A 17,251-nucleotide genomic window follows, 5' to 3' on the forward strand; every position below is an offset into this window, starting at 1 on the left:
AGGTGGAGTACTGGTTTGGGCTGGTATCATCAAAGATGAGCTTGTGGGACCTTTTCGGGTTGAGGATGGAGTCAAGCTCAACTCCCAGTCCTACTGCCAGTTTCTGGAAGACACCTTCTTCAAGCAGTGGTACAGGAAGAAGTCTGCATCCTTCAAGAAAAACATGATTTTCATGCAGGACAATGCTCCATCACACGCGTCCAAGTACTCCACAGCGTGGCTGGCAAGAAAGGGTATAAAAGAAGAAAATCTAATGACATGGCCTCCTTGTTCACCTGATCTGAACCCCATTGAGAACCTGTGGTCCATCATCAAATGTGAGATTTACAAGGAGGGAAAACAGTACACCTCTCTGAACAGTGTCTGGGAGGCTGTGGTTGCTGCTGCACGCAATGTTAATGGTGAACAAATCAAAACACTGACAGAATCCATGGATGGCAGGCTTTTGAGTGTCCTTGCAAAGAAAGGTGGCTATATTGGTCACTGATTTGTTTTTGAATGTCAGAAATGTATATTTGTGAATGTTGAGATGTTATATTGGTTTCACTGGTAAAAATAAATAATTGAAATGGGTAAATATTTGTTTTTTGTTAAGTTGCCTAATAATTATGCACAGTAATAGTCACCTGCACACACAGATATCCCCCTAAAATAGCTAAATCTAAAAACAAACTAAAAACTACTTCCAAAAATATTCAGCTTTGATATTAATGAGTTTTTTGGGTTCATTGAGAACATGGTTGTTGTTCAATAATAAAATTAATCCTCAAAAATACAACTTGCCTAATGATTCTGCACTCCCTGTATAGGACTGGTCTAACATCACTTGTCAGTACTCTAGCATCTTATTCATGAAAGGATCATTAATAAGTTTCACATGGTGGAATTTGCCGGTGGAATATTTGTGTGGACCCCACGCCCATATTCTATTGGCAGCTGCATGGTTTTCAATGGAAGCTAACATTTAATTTTGTGGCCCTGCAATTTAAAACCACAACCTTGTCAAGAGGGGTTTGGATCTATGGTGGGTAACTGCTTATGATTTGGCTCCATGCAATTGAGCTAAGCTGCGAACAGGTCAATTGGATCCAAACTAAACAACCTCGGCAGACAGCATCAAGATCCACCATGTGAACTTGCCCTTAAACTAGTTGTTCATAACATATTCTACATTAAAACAGTGACAATATATAAAGCAACGTGGAAGTCTCAATCTGTGTGTTTGGGAAAAATAACTTGGAGCCATAACAACAGACTAGCAATATTGTGAAACCAAACCGCCTTTTGAAAATATACTAGTAATTAGTCATCTGGTATTTTTGGTTGATTCTTATAGTCATTTTATGAAAGCAACATGCCATGCAAGTGGCCAAATGAAAAGCTAAATGTAATGGAATAATTGTAATGAATGCAAATCAGTATGGTAGCCACCCAACTATGTAAACCTGCTTGTTTATGGAAAGCCATGACATTTCTTGACAGAAATAGGTTAAACATGCACAGATTTATTGTATGTAAAAAAAAAATGTTGGCAAAGTAGCTATGGAGCTGTCATAGAGCAGAAGTGAATGTTCAACCCAAAGAACTAATATTTACAGAATGACTTTTTATCACTTCTGGGGCTCGTTGGATTTATGGCTCATTTTCCTGTGTTTCTCAGCAGTTCTGCAATAAAGAGGATGAGTCCCTCTAGCTGGCCACATTTCCACTTTGCCTCAAATCTGTCTCTCAACTGCAGAGCTATAAAAAATTATCATTCTGGGACTTGTAAATCAGGCCAGCATGATGTGCAATGCTCTCTCTTAGCCAGAATCTTCTAACAAAGGATGCTTGCATCCTGTATCTTTGGAATTTTGTAAGAACGAGGATTGGCAAAGGCACTGAATATATTTATGGCGCCTCCTGAGAAATCTGGAGGTGCCATGTTAAGCATACCAACCAACAATACCATACGATCATGGCCTTTTTTGCACTGTGAATAATTGGTGAATTTATCAGCATCTGTTAATTTTACATAGTTCCCACTGTTACAATGTGTTGCATAATTGTTCTGTAATGATATCTTAATTTATTCACTTAGAATGTCACAATAGAGAGTTTAGGTTTCTTGACGTTAATCAATACAATGCCACATGCATCTTAAAGACAAATTACTCTTTGAACTAACAAACATTGTGAACACTCACATCAGTCCTTGTGCCTTATGGGGCATACAGTCTAACTTCCATATTTCAAACATACAACACACACATGAGCCTAGACTGGCCATAGACAATACAGGGAAATTTACCAGTGGTTCGATGCAAAGAGGGCCACCCAACGCCTCCTCTTGGGATACAGATCTGATGCTCTCAATATTAATTAATGTAGGAGCATCAGGTATTTATGTGCCTGGCCAGCGGCCGCAAGTGCCCTCCTGAATTCAACTGTATTGCTGTCCTCAGGACAATGATACAGTTTCATACTGTGGCGTGGGTGGCAGAATTTTGTGCTGCACTGTGGTATTTTGTTCTGCTGGGCAGTATTTTGTGCTATACTATGGTATTTGTCTCTCATTGAGCAATGTTTTGTTCTATGGTATTCTGTCAATTTGAACCTGCCTACAACACAGGGGCCATTTTGAATTCCCTGTCCACCACTGGCCAGTGACATAAGAATATTATTCATTTATTCTAATATTTTTGGACAAACTGGAATATCCAGAGGAACCCCATACATACATTAGAAGAACATGCAAACTATTACTCAAAATATCCATTCATAACATATTATGCCAACCTCCCAGTCTTTGAACATGAATTAGAGATACAAATATCAATATACAGTAGATTTGACAATGATGCATGAACTCATTGGTGAACTGCTTGGAAACTGATTAGACTGGTTACACATGAAAATCCGACAAAGTATTCCAACCCATCAACTGGATGGAAAACAAGCATTTCACCTATGATGCAGCTTGTCCACAACCCCTTGCTTATAGTAAATAATGTACCCCCACATAGTTATTCAGTGAATTTTTTGTATTAACCAATTCACATTGGGGTTCATTTACTATGCTCCTATACACCAGAAACTGGCATAAAAAAAGTCACAACTCTGTGGTTTGGGATTTTTTAAATGCCATTGTGCCAACATTTAGCTCTAGTATGGGCAGGACCATGGGCCCTGGTGCATTAACTACTGCAGTTAGAGTAGATTTCAATCTAGATGCACAGATCTAGATGCTATTAATTTATGATGAAGTGTGCAGCTTGTTATAAATTAAGTTCATGCTTTGCAATATCAGACCAATGTAAAAGATAACATTTGATAAATTACCACCACTGACCTAAATGAGACTCAATCAACAGCTATCAGTCAACAACCACTTTGTTGCAGGTAAATGATTTGTACTCCGTCAGAAGTAGTCATGGAAAATGGCTCATTTCTTTGGTTTCACCATTACACCTATATTCAGTTATGATAATATATAAAAAGCATAAGGAGTCTAGTTTATCAATGAGATTTCTTTATTTTGAAGAATTAGTAGGGAGGAAACTAATAATAATAATAATAATAATAATAATAATAATAATAATAATAATAATAATAATAATAATAATTAGAGATGAGCCGGTTTGCCAAATAAAATAAAAATAAAAATTGCTTAGATCCAAATTTATTTGTGGGAAATCGCATAAAAAAACGGCTATTTCCTGGCTGCAGAGAGCCTTTATAGTTGTATCGAACACTGTGCCTTGCAGTAACACGCATAGGGAGTCTGCTGTGGTAGTGAAATTATACAGTGAATCTGCATGACATGCAGATGACAGGCGTCGCTCTTAGAATCACTGCACACTTCACTTATTTGGGCAGTCACGGGGCCAAAACTGACAAAATAACTCAAGTATGAACTCAGCCTTACAGGTCAATGTTAGCGCTAAGAAGAAGCACACTCCTTTTACACCTTCGGCAGCTGATTCCACATAGATGTCTACAGAACCTGTTCTATTAAACGCTTATCCAAGTAGAGCTGGCCGACAGAGTGGAGGGTGTCAGCAGTAATGTTGACGTCACTGATTATTTTGCCCTTCCTCTGATCTGTCAGAACAGTAACCCCCAAAAAACAGATCCTGTCTGTTGAGCATCCGCTTTCACTCAGTCAGCATTTGGTCAGTAATCTATCAGTAAGGCTACATGCACACGACCGTATGTGTTTTGCGGTCCGCAAATTGCGGATCCGCAAAAAAAAACGGATGACATTCCGTATTGCATCCGGGTTTTTTTTTTGCGGATCCGTTTTTTTTTGCGGATACATTGTAATAATGCCTATCCTTGTCCGGAAACTAGAAAAAATAGGACATGCACTATTTTATTTGTGGAGCAACGGAACGGACATACTGATGCGGACAGCACACGGTGTGCTGTCCACGTTTTTTGCGGACCCATTGAAATGAATGGGTCTGCATCCTATCCACAAAAAAAACGGATCAGACACGGGAAACAAAATACGGTCGTGTGCATGAGGCCTAATGCTAATGCCAAAAATAACAGGAGTAGATCTAAAACAAAGATGTCCGAGTGAACCATTCAAGAACAGCTAGGTTGCTGACACAGCTAGGTAGATGACACAAGGCTCAGGCCTCTCGCTGCGACTCCTGCTGCCACGCCCCCTTACTCTGCTGTGACCTCTGCCAGCACCAGAAACATTTAGGCCTCTGCCACTCTGTCTAACATATTGTTATATCTAATAAAAAAAATAAAAAGGAAATTACAACACCCCAAAAAAGTCAGTAATTTTCTCACTTCACCACACAACAGCTAATAAGCCCTTTTTTTTAACCACTAATACACACCAAAAAGTGCTTTAATTTTCTCACTTCACCACACAACTGCAAACACTTTTTTGTGCCACTAATACACGCCACAAAAGGCTTTAGAACATATAACTGCACCGCTGACCAACAAATATATTTTTTCTTTTTTAACTAATACACGACAAAAAAGGCTATAGAACATATAACTGCACCACTGAACGGCAAATAATGTAATAAACCCTGTTAATGGCTGTATCAAACAGCACTTGCACCCCAAGAACAAGAACGGTTTGCTGGAATTACAGAGCTGTATAATGGCAATTTGGATCCCCAGTCAGTGCAGTAAGGTGTAATAGGATTGTTCCTATTACCCAGGCTGTAACCTCCCCTACTGAACCCTGTTCAACATAAATACTGTGGAATGATTCCTCCCTATCCGTTCCCTATACCCTGAATAATCTTTACCTGCACTTGTAAATCATTTTTTTAACACAATGAAGTTTTTTCTAACACTCTCCCTAGCGCCTGCTGATGTCTCTCCCTGCACTAAGTACACTGGTAAATGCCAGAATCTAAGATGGATGACGCTATTTATAGGGCTGTCACATCACAGGGCTGGCTGGCTGCTGATTGGATGCATACAGGGCATTGTGGGTGATCCCTCGTTCCCAGAGTTCATTTCTCCATTTCCTCATACGTGCGGAAGCCATTTTAGGAAAAAATGCGATTTGTTACCACGAAGCGCGAGGTAGTTTGCATTCGGTGCAAATCAATTTTTTCCTGAAAATCGGATCAAATAACACTTCGTCAGCTTCGATTTGCTCATCTCAAATATTATTAATAATAATAATAACAGCATTTCATTTTAGTATTTTTTGTTTTACAGTATATTAGAGAGGACCTTTCATGTGATTTTATTTAGAGAGAGATATACCTGTACTTGTGGGGTACCTCCTGCTGATGCTGCCACCCTGGTTGATTTAGTAAAATATGCCTCCTATGCCCCGCTGTGGCCCACCGGATTTTTCCTGCTCAGTATGCTAATACTGAGCATCTGAGCAATGAGGAGGAGACTGAGTCTTTCTCAGTGGGCGTCTCCTTCTCCCTGGCTGTAGCGCGGTCCAATCACAGCCAGATCCCCATGGATTCTGATTCAAATGAATGGGGCAGTGAGAAAATTTCCCACATAACTGGGAGTGCTGCTGTGCAGGGAAATTATGAGCAAGACACTGTACTGACTAGTTTAGCAGCACAAGCATTCTGAGAATTTATGAATACATTTAGGATAATTGGCATACACTTTAAGGGGTTCTCTAGGATTTTGATATTGATTACCTATCCTGAGGATAGGTCAGCGATGTCAGATCAGCAGGGTCTGACTCCTGATATCCCCCTTGATCAACTGTGGGAAGCAACTATGGCACTACCAAATTTATGACACTGTGTTTGCTAAGCTGTGAGGAGGCCATGGCGATAACAAGAGCTCTGGTGTGCACCTCAGCTTCCTCAAACAGCTTATTGGCAGGGGTGTCAAAAGTCTGACCCCTGCCAATCACATATTGCTGATCCATCCTCAGGATAGGCCATCAATATCAAAATCCTGGAGAACCCCTTTAATTATTTAACCAAAGCCAGCATTTATGACAATGCAACATCAAATACAAAACAAAAATTTGAAAATTATTATATGAATTATTGAACTGCATATTGATTCAAGTTACAACTTTGTTGCCATTAATATTATACAACATTAAAGGGGTTGTCTTATAAAAACAGCCTCTTTTTAAATTGAAGACCAGATGATCCTTCTGGTTTCGGCATCAGAAAACCAGTATGATATGTGATTGACCATACACTAACCCTGTAGCTGCTCATCTCAATAGTCAACAATGTAAAACATTAAAACATGGCTGAACCAAGTCAACCAGTGAGAGGGACAATCGAGAAATAGAGGGGCATCCTAATAGGGCATATGGAAATGTGTTGCCCTCATAAAGAATGTAAACTCATTAGAGGTACACAGCAGATTTTCATGCAAATGTGACATAGAAAGACAGTCACAATAGACGGCAGTGCGTCTGTTGGTTTTACAGCAACAGCTTGAGTTTTGTTTCATATTTTAACAATTTCTAATTTAATTTGCATAATTTTGAACAGTTGCACAAGCTCAATTATTGAAATAGAGGTTCCATATGGTATATTATATATAAATGTAATGTGTAAAATAAGACGCTAACTATTGTAAATAATATATTTCATCTTTAAAAACTGAAAGCTTATCTTGTGCTCCAGTCAATAAAAACTGCTTCCTTTTTAATTTGGTTTAGCTGTACTTTTGAAGCAATCAGCAATAGCTAAATCCTTAAAAAGCAATTGAGAAGTAATCTTCGGATAAGGCACTGGACACAGCAGGTGGTTTGTGACCAAAGTGCACATCATTTGGCAGATACTGCTTTCTGCTCCATCTTGCTACCTGTATGTTTCACAGTAAAGTTTTTCAAAACTGTATTGTTATATTTTACTCAAACCCTATTTGCCTTGAAAAAAAAATAATTTAATCAAATATCAAAATTTCAACTCCATACAGATATTGTGGTAGCTTGGAATTGAACTTCTTCCCCCAATGATGCAAAATTATATAAATACATTAGAGATGAGCAAATTTCTTAAAATTTGTTTTGGGTCAGATCCATCAAATTTTTTAAAACATTTGAATTGGTCCAAATTGATTCTACACGAATCAAAGAGAGAAAGAAAGTATAGGCCATCCAGTGCAAAACATCGCTATGTGAAAGAGATATACAAACCAGTTTTCCTTCCAAATGGAAAGGAAAATGAAGTGTCTCATACCACCAAGTGCAATATAACTATCCAAAGTCAATGCTGAGCCTTTTAAACAGATCCAATGCATAACTTGGATAACAGCAAAGCTAGCATCTCATCTGCACACAGCTCTTTCTGGATGATCACTAGTGATGGACGAGCATCGTCCAGGACGTTTCGCGAATGCGCCATTCACTTTAATGGCAGACGAACCTGAAAAACCTTCAAGTCATATTTGCAGACACCAAATACTTACTAGAAATGCACATATAGTCCCACAACATGGACAGTGACATAGCAGAGGGAGATCAATGGCAAAAATTCCCACAAAAAATATGTATTTTAATCAGGGGCCATTTTTTTGCATCTTAAAGGGAAACTCTCTAAAATGAGTCCTGCTGTAGCCTATAAAATTTTTATTTTTGTACGGGCCCCAAAAATTAGGCATTCGCCTGACAGAAAAGAACAAGTGATTATGTGGCTGGAGGTATATTAGACGGTCAGTGGATGCCAATTCTACTGTAGGCCAGTATAGGCCCCAAAAATTAGGCGTTCACCTGACAGAAAAGAACTTGTAAATAAAGTGTCTGGAGGTACATTAGGCAGTCAGTAGATAAACATTTTACTGTAGGCCACTGGAGTAGAGGCCCCAAAAATTAGGCATTCACCTGACAGAAAAGGCCTTTTATGCCACTATATATACATGACACAAGGACCATTATTTGTTCTGGATGGTGGCAGATATGTGTGGGCTGGCATGAGGAAATTCAATTACACGTGGTTTTCACAGGTGTACAATTCCTCAGAGATCCATGCCTCATTCATTTTTAGAAATGTGAGTTAGTCCACACTATCGTGAGCTAGGCGAGTGCGCTTATCAGTCACGATCCCCCCTGCTGCGCTGAACGTCCTTTTGGACAGGACACTCGACGAGGGGCAAGCCAAGAGTTCCATGGCTCTGGCCACAGGTCAAGCCTGCACACCCAGTAGTCCAGGGGTTTCTCACTTCACAGAGCATCCACATCGGCTATTAACCCGATGTAGTCGGACACCTGTCGGTCTAGGCGTTCCCTGAGGCTGGATCCGGAGGGTTGGCTGCAAGAAAGATCTCATATTCGAAGTGACCAACACATCTTCAAACCACCCTCTTTTTGCAGGCGCGGTAGGATTGGTACCCGCACCTATTTTGCTGTGGGTGGAAATTCCTCTGCCAGCACCCGCAACAGCAGAATGCAGCATTTCTTGAAGCAAGGCCTGGAAATGCTGCATTCTAACAGTCCTTTGTGATGCTGGTAACATGTCTGCCATTTTGTGTTTGTACCGGGGGTCTAAGTACGTTGCCACCCAGTACTGGTCTTTGCCCTTTATGCTTTATATACGGGAGTCCCTCTTCAAACACTGGAGCATGAAGGCCCCCATTTGCACTAAATTGGAAGCAGTGGAGCGCCTTGGCTCCTGCTCATCGCCCAGGAGAATGTCGTCCTCGGTCTCCTCCCCCCAGCCACGAACAACACCAGGGATCCCCGAAAAGTTTAAAGTCCCTTTCAAAGCCTGCTATTCTTTCTTTTCCTCCTCCCCTCAGCCACCATTTTCCTCTGACTCCTCTTCAGACTCCTGCTGACTTGTCTCAAATGGAGTAGCCCCCCTGGGAATTCATTCAGCATTGCGACTTCCTCATCTTCCAGCTCCTGCTCCTCGATGGCTTGTTCAATGAATGACACAATGCAATGCACGCTTCAGAAAGAAGGCGTAATGTACGATATCACAGATAGTGCCCTGGCTGCGACTGACCAGTTTGGTGATTTCATCAAATGGCCGCAGAAGTCTGCATGCGTCGCGGCCAAGCTCCCCAGAACCTGTGCAGCTCCAGAGTTTGTACAGGTAGCCGTTAATGGCACGTTGCTGCTGGAGCAGCCTATCAAGCATATACAAGGTGGAGTTCCAGCGAGTCGGGCTGTCTTCTGCAAGACGTCCTGGACCCTGCTGCACGACTAAGTTCAGGACGTGTGCCATGCACGGCACGTGTGTCATTTTGCCCTGTTTCAGCGCGTTCAGCAGATTGGCACCATTGTCCCACACCACTTTACCAACTTTCATATTGAGCGGGGTTAGCCACTGATTGGCCTATGACCAAAGAGATGAAAGCAGTGCAGGACTGGTGTGGCTCTTGGCTTCCAGGCACCACAGCCACAGCATGGCAAGGTCTCACATGGCACTTAGAATAGGTTCTGGGTAGCTTTGGGGGTGCAGTGGAAGTGGAGGTAGCAGTGGAAAAGAAGGAGTCAGCCGAAGAGGAGACGGAGGATGGAGTAGGAGGAGGAGAAGAAGAGGCAGGCCTGCATGCAATCCGTGGCAGTAACACCAAATCCACACGGGTGCCACGGGTTGCATGCTTCATGACCATCAGTAGGTTCACCCAGTGGGCAGTAAAAGTTATATACCTTCCCTGCCCATGTTTGCTAGACCACATGTCTGTGGTCAGATGTATCTTGGCACTGACACTGTGTGCCAGAGATATACTCAATTGCTGCTGAACATGTCCATATAGCTCTGGGATGCCCTTCTGGTCACAGATTTTCTAAAGGCCTCCGAGTCCACCAGTTTATATGGCAGTAGTAGGTGGGCTAGCAGTTCCGACAAGCCAGTGGTCAGCCATTGGGCAAGAAGGTTATCCGGCGTCATCAACTTTTTACGCTTTTTAACATTAGGTCCACGGAGGCCTGCTTTATGCCAGATGAACGCGACAACGGTATAGTGGAAGGTGGAGTGGAGAAGAGGCAGAACATGAAGCATCGGGAGTGTGGCTTTGTGGGCTCTGACGGCATTGCTTCCACTGGGCTCAGTGATGGGAAGCCAGGTGCCTTCTTAAGGCGGTCATCCCTAGGTGAGTGTTGGGCTTCCTGCGACTTATGCATTGACAGCACAGGCTGCAAATGGCAACACTATTGTCAGCAGCTGACACGTTGAAAAAAGTCCACATCGCGGAGCCATGTGCCGGCGTCCTGAGAGCACAAGATGTGACTGTGCATGGTGGCAGTCTGCTTTTTGCCTCCTGTGCACTGCGAGTTCTGCCTGCTTTTCCTCCTTCTCCTCCAGATTTGCTGCTCCGTCTCTCCCTCTGAACTCCCCTCCTCTTTCTCTCTTGTGGGCACCCACGTGATGTCCATCGACACGTCATCATCTTCACCTTTACCACCACTGACATTAGATATCTCAGAGTAGGTGCTACAGCGGGGACCACCCTCCTTGGGCTGATCTGGGTACTGTCGTCAGACTGCTGGGTGGCGACTGTTGCTACCTCCTCTTCCTCATCCAATGCCAAGAATGACTGTGCATTGGTAAGGTCTAGAAATGAACGGGAAAATAATTCCTCTGACTCGAATGGAGCGGCTATGGTGGTGGTGGTGGTGTTGTCTTTGGGGGTGCACATAGCAGAGAGTGAGGAGGGTGCAGATACAGAGGATGAGGAGGGTGTAAAAGCGGAAGGCTGAGTGAGCCACTCAACCAACTCTGGTGTGTCCTCTGACGTAATCGCACATACCTTCTCCCACTTAGGCTCCGGCCTGGTGCACCTGCCCAACCCCTACCACCACTGCAGAACGGCCTGCCTATTCCTCTGCCTGTTATTTTCTAAATGACCCTGTGCCAAAGTCACTAGAGAAGAACAGTATTTGTGGAAGCAGGTATATTGCAGGCCTCAATCAGTATTTGGTGTAAGCTAGTATATCTAACCCCTCAATCAGTATTTTGTGGAAGCAGGTATATCACACCCCTCAATCAGTATTTTTTGGAAACAGGTATATAGAACACTTGAATCAATATTTGGTGGAAGCAGGTATATCGCACCCCTCAATCAGTATATTAGATTCATATGGTACGAATTCTGGTGTAGGGTCATGCATTAAGTATAGGTACGGTGCTATATTATTTGAAATTAATTTATTGGTAAATGAATCCAATCTATGTTATCATATTTCTGTAGAAGTTTATCCTATACCCAATATAAATCACATCAATAAACTGTCTTTTTACCAGCAATGCTATTTCTATATTACATTGTTTTCTCCTGAACATCATCAGAACAAAGTAGTTTCACTATAACTTACTTGAGCGATTGAAGCATATGTAGCATAACAACATATCCAATGTAAAAAATTATTGAACTTTTAATGCTTTTTTAGGAAATGCTGTTAAAGATCACTTTAGGCACCATGCACATAAATATATAAAAATGGTGCCATTTTGTATGGATGCGTATAATGCATATATGAAGTTGCATGGCATAATCTTCTATTGTGGCACATGCATTCTGTGCAAACATACATACAGCACCATTTCGAAGTACGGAAGCCTCCATAAAATAGCATCATCTGTATTACAGATCTATACAATTTGGAACTTATACAGTGAAGCAGTTGTGTGTGTGAGGCCTAGGTGTTACTTTGTAAAGAATTTGTATGACATTTGAGCAAGGAGAGACAAGTCTAGCAATTCAATGGGACATCTCATCACCAGTGGTATAACTTGGCTCCTAAGGGGTTTGCTCTGGGCCCATAGGCGCCAGAGCAAATATGGGCAGATTGAGCCCATACCAAAAATCCCATACCAATAATCCCCTCTTTCATGGGATGATACAGAAAATTTTTAGCACTTTCGACTTGGCCAAAATCTGGCTACGCACATAAGTGACGTTGCATCTGGAATAATTTATGCCCCCCTTGATTAAATATAAGTGGCCATTTAAATTTGATGTCCTCCTAATTAAATCCATTGATGTAATTCATTTCAATAAGAATTAATTATCTCCGTTACCCAACTATACATTAAGTAGCTGGCTGCTTTGGGTGTTGAAATTGTGCAGGATGGTGAATTAAACAGCCTAATGCCAACCCAAGACTTGCCATAGCTATATTATTGTGCATTTAGCACAATAATAAATATTTTTAAAGTCGCCACAATGAACAGTTATTTCTTAGCCCAAGGGTACCCAGTTTCCCCGGGCGCCTAGTCCCCAATTTTAGCATCCACTTATATATAGTGGTTGGAATTGCCCAGAGCATCTGAGGGATTAAAATTCTGTGATTGGCGTTGTCACCAATCACAGACTCTTCCTCCGTGTAAAACAGCAGGCACCCGGCAACTATAATGCCTGTTAAGCTCCTGAGTAGATGCCATCTTTAAAGACCTGACATCTGCCAAATATTTTTGGCATATTATTGGGAGGGGGTTAATACACTGCAAAGCTGGCAATTTGTAAAAAAAAAATGCTTATTGGAGACTCCGGGAAGGTGCATACAAAAATCCAGGACAAGGTAATGTGCAACAAGAGGATTTTCCATCAGTAGCAACCTAGATGCTGCAGACAATCATCAATAGAGTACAGAATAAATGAATACAGTAAATAGTAAGTAATCATCCCCTGTAGGGACTGACCTAGATATCATATTTGAGCTCCTGATTGGAGGGTTACCTTAATGGAGCCTCATAGAAACATAATATTCAAATCACTTTACTTAAGAAACAGGATATGCATTCTTATTGGTTTCCACTATAAAACATAAAACACAATTCATAATTCATTTGAAAGATATAGCCACAGAATACTTTGGTGTAATGAAGTAAGTTCTTCATAGAAGTATCTACTGGCATAAATCATAAACCAATGAATCTTGTTCATTGTTTAGATAGCTAGTCATTAAGAATTTATTTAGACTACTGATTACCAAAACACACAGTGTTGAGCTTACAGGAAACCTTAAAGGGTTGTGCTGTAAAAAAATAAATCTAGAGGGCATGTCAAGTGCAATAGTGTGGCGACAGCCAGTCCAGGCTATAAAACGCCATGTAAACAGAAAGGAACCAATGCTTTCTGCTTCCACATAATATTTCTCTTCATCCTGTATATGATCAGACAGCAACAGTCAGATACTATTCCCAGTGCTTAGACACTGGCTGCTTACTAATAAATCTTTAAACATAAGGTTTGATTGATGTCTGAATTTTTAAAGTTAACCACATTATTTAATATTTTATATATATAATTATGCATGGTCAATAGGGATAATTTTATTCCCAAACAGAAGAATGATATCAGAAGGAAATGATCGGTGGCTTTAGAATAGAAGCAGTTAAAATGTTTGCTGTATGTTGACGTTTCTGAGGGAGGAAAGCCATGCTTGTAAGCATATGAGAACTTATTTCTTTTTCAGAAAATATTGCTTTACCGAAATGTTTTCATCTACTATTGTTACATACTTCTCCTTTTGCGTGCTAATTTGTGCGTGTTCATTTGCATCACTTGTCACATCAGTTCTGTGATTTTGAGTGTTATGAATGGATGAACGCTTCCATCTTAGGAGCCTATATATTCTATATATTACTTCTCCTATATATTAAGTGTACATTATTAAACACATTGGCCAGCATGGTGGCTCTGTGCCGTAAAGTACTGGAGTGCTAGATTCATATCTGTATGGAGTTAGTATGCTCTCATTGTGTTTTTGTGTTTGTCACATATTCCAAAGATATACTGATAGGGAACTTATGGCCTTCCATTTGCCTTATGGAATTCTGTTATAGGATTCCATTATAACAGAGTTATAAAGGAATATAACTGAATTTTAGGACGGAAGGCAAAACAGAAGCCTTCAAGAGGCATTCAGTTTTGCTCCGACCTAATACATGTCTATGGCCACAAATAACGATTCTGTTTTGTTCCATTATACATGATGGAAAAAATAGACCTGTCAGCAGCGCTCGTTTATAAGCTTATAATGGAACCCTATAATAGAATTCCATAACGCAAATGCAAACCCAACCTTAGATTGTAAGCTTCACTGGGGATGGCAAGCAATGATAATGTCTGTAAAGTGCGGCAGAATATGTCAGAGCTATATAAGTGAGTAAAATCAATAACAAGTCAAAACCACCTATTTCTATGTGTTACCTAGACTATGTTACCCTATGTGAGGACAGCAATGCAGTGTTTTTTTACTGTTGATTCTTTAAGGACATCTTAATGGGGTTATCCCATTATAACAACTTATCCTATATCGACACGATAAGGAAAAGCGTCTGACCTGTGGGCATCCAACTACTGGGACCAATCGCGAGAATTGGGGTGGTGTTCCTCTGGTCTGTGATAGACTGTGTACTATCATAGACAGCATTAACTTTTTCAGTAATTTGTGCATCAAATCTAAGGCACCCATGATATTGTTGCCTGTTGACCTATTGTCTTTCCTTGGACCACTATTAATAGGCACTAACTAGAGATGAGCAAATAATTAAAAAGTTTGATTCGGCTCATGCGCTGAATGTAAAAAAAAAATTGCTTTGTGATGAATTACTTTGTCACGATGCTGATTTTTTTGTATTTAGCAGGTACAATGACATGGAGCTGCGATAGCGCTGCCTCCGTCATTGTACCCCTCAGATGCCGTGTTCAAAAACAGTGTAAAATTACCAAAAAAATATTAAATCAAACTTACCGCCTCCATTTGCTCGCGAAGTGCCGGCCGCCACCATCTTGCTTGAAGATCTGGAGCGAAATATCGCACGGCACAAGATTAAGTCATCACACTGGCAGGCGTGGTGACATCATACCTCACCACGCACGGGATTTCGGCCAAGATCTTCAATCAAGATGGAGGCTGGTGGCCCGTTGTAAGCAAATAGAGGCGGTAAGTTTGAATTTTTAGTTTTTTTAGACTATTTCAGGTTAAATCGATTCGCTGTCACGAAGCACAAGGAAATTCGGCTTCGAGGCGAATCAAATTTATCCTGAAATTTAGATCGAATTCCACTTCGTGGGATTTGATTCGCTCATCTCTAGTACTAACCACTGCATATGGTAAGATCCCACAAGACTTGCTGTTTGGAAATGCTCTGACCCAGTCATCTTACCATCTCAGTTCAGTCCTTGTCAAAAGTCTCTCAGATCCTTACACTTGCTCATTTTTCTGATTCCAACATATTAACATCAATAACTGACTGTTCACTTGCTGCTTAATATTTCCCAACCCTTGGTTGTTAGATGATAATCAATGTTATTCACCTCTCCCTTCAGTTATTTTAAAGTCATGGCTGATGGGTGTCTATCCTTGAATTAATTTTTTTTTTCACTGTGGACGATAACATGGTGAGGAGAAGGTGGAGATGGCACTGATACCAAATAAAAGTAGAAGTAAAGGAATAGTAAGTAGTCAATATAAATATATGGCAAAAAATGATCCAGACTAGTCTATAGTAACATTGGTTGCCATATCATGCAGATGGGCTGGCTTATTTTTATTCCTGCCATGATAGGATTGACTCAGAACCCTAGATGTGCTCCGATAAGGGTTAGAATTGTAAATTTTATACGGAGTAGGAACATAAAATGTTTGAATGTCTTTTTCTACACTAAAAGCATATATACAGTAGAAATTCTCTTCTTGCAAGATATATAGGTGCATCATCTGTTCATCTGATGTGGGAGTTTTATACATGCACTGTAGTGTTAATGGCCTGTCGTGATTTCTAACTAAATATTTCACTCCTAACTGAACGGTTTGCATTCTAGGTTCCCTGAAGACTACTTTCCCAAATCTTCCTGTGAAGACATTTCCTTCTGCCTCCTGTTAGAGAAGCTGCTGAGTTGTAGCTCTCTTATTTCCCGTTAGTGTCTGCTGCACACAGTTTAGAATGTCAAAGAGGGAATTAGCCTCTGTTGTACCATTTTTCACCTAGGAGAGAGCTAAAAAGTCTCATCACGTGTGGATCTGGGATTTACAGCATAGGTTTTCAACCTCCAGTGGCTAATTATTTCAAGCAGTCCTGCAGTGCACCTTGGGCAATACTTTATAAAGTTAGCTTCATGTGGTTGAACACGCGTTATCCCATTGGTTACTGGCTGTCACATTGCAGAAGACGGACTGCTATTTCATGCAGCAATTTTAAATAGAAGTGGATGATTTTTCAAGTCATTATTAGCAGAAATGTCAAATAGAAAGGCAGACCTGGTTATCCCACTGAGAGGAGCCACTGAGGTGGAAAATTCATGCCACTGACAATGAGCGGAGAGAGGCATCCTGTCAGACAAAGCTTTCTATTGCTTCAGGAACTGAATCCTGGACATTGCTTTACTGTAATGAGAATGTCTGAACTGCCTCTCGGATATTTCCCATAACAAACAATGGGCTTATTTCATAATGGCAGGTTCTGTTCTGAACTATAGGTATGAAGACAAATCTATGTGGTGAAGGGATAAAAAGGTGTTTGGGTATTTTAGGTCATCTCAAGCTATTCATGTACATAGTTAAATTACCTAGCAATATTTTATAAATTGCTAAATAAAAAGGCAGGATATTAGATAAATCTAAAGCTTGTCTACACAACACACTGTCTATAAATGCATGAATGCATGTAGGGGGTATCCCTATTCAATATAACATAACTGTCACACTTGATAACATTGCAATATTTTTTCAACACCCATAACATCCAACCTTACTTCACTTCAGAACATCATATGCTGGGATCTGGGTGGTCTTTACGAGCTATTGCTCTACTTCTTGTCTACAACATTTTTAGCAGTGATGCCCATAATCAATATACAGCTGCTAGGAGACATTCCAGGAAGAACTGGT

Source organism: Bufo bufo, chromosome 3, assembly GCF_905171765.1.
Source record: "Bufo bufo chromosome 3, aBufBuf1.1, whole genome shotgun sequence".
NCBI classification, from domain to species: Eukaryota; Metazoa; Chordata; class Amphibia; order Anura; family Bufonidae; genus Bufo; species Bufo bufo.